Raw genomic sequence first — 1,307 nt, forward strand, 5'->3', positions numbered from 1 at the left:
TTCGAGGATGCTTATAAAAAGGGCCCCTAATTTATACAAAATCCTCAGGAATGATAAAGATGATATAAGGTCAGAAGAGAAAGCAGGGGTTTATAAAATTCCGTATGAGAACATGCAATTGGGCGTTAAAAAAGACTACATTGGAGTAACCACTAGAAGTTTAGGGCTTAGAATCAAGGAACATAGTTATAATATCAGAAAGGGGTCTAATGCAACAATTTTGTCCCAAATGGCACAAGCACCAGGAGCTATAGTCAAATGGAATGAGGCGACCATCATAAATCCTTTATCTTCTCCATCTTTGGCGTTAACAGCGGAAAAGTTGCAGATTTATAGGAGTAGATTACAAGAAGGCTGTCTGAATGCGAGGGACGCAGAAAGTCTTCCCTCTGCATGGAAGTTTATGGTTAAGAAGTTTAATAAGGGCTCTAACCAATCAATATAGTAGTTTTATTGAATGTCTTAGTAATTGCATTTATTAATACTTATATATTCATTTGTTGCATTTTTATATATTTTTTATATTTTATTTTTGTTGTATGTTGGTTATTTAATATTTTATTTTAATTGTACCTTATTTAATTTTGAATTTAAATTTTGTATTCCATTGATGGAATTCTAATTCAAATGTATTCTAAACCTGAAGATGGCCTGTGAATCAGGCTGAAAACGTTAGTTTGTTCAAATAAATTATATTTCTCGGCAAGAATAAGGTGTTAAGTATTTGTATATGTATAATGATTTGCTGAGTACTTTATGATATTATTTCTTAATATTCCAAATTAAATGTAATTTAATTTTAATACAATAATTGTAAAATATGAATAAGATAAAGACTATAAAGCAAAGATTTTCTAAATATAAAATATTAATTCTATCAAATAACTTGATTGATTAAAGAAACGTTTAAAATTTTAAAATTATTAATTAATAAAACAAATAAACTTCTGCAATATATATAGCCATTTATGCCATTGCTAATATCATATAAGTATAATAATATAAAGCAAATTACTGTTATGTTCTTACTAAAGCAGAGATTGCTTTAGTAATTACAGTAAAATAATATTGAAATCTTCCAGACTAATTCAGAAAAAAATAAAATGCAAAATTAAATGAAACAATTTAAGAATGCTTCATTACCGCAAACAAAACCGTTGTGTCAAACTGAATAAAGAGCAAAAATGTAGGTTGATGTAATGTGAAGCTACGAAAATTTCGTTATGCTGTAATTGTTCTTTAACAGGTGGGCAAATGAAGCTTTTTGGTTGAAAATGGTGGACAAACGAATGACACAAGTTATTTGA

The sequence above is a fragment of the Centruroides sculpturatus genome, unplaced genomic scaffold, assembly GCF_000671375.1.
Source record: "Centruroides sculpturatus isolate CEXI.00-Female unplaced genomic scaffold, Cexi_2.0 scaffold1536, whole genome shotgun sequence".
In the NCBI taxonomy this organism is placed as follows: domain Eukaryota; kingdom Metazoa; phylum Arthropoda; class Arachnida; order Scorpiones; family Buthidae; genus Centruroides; species Centruroides sculpturatus.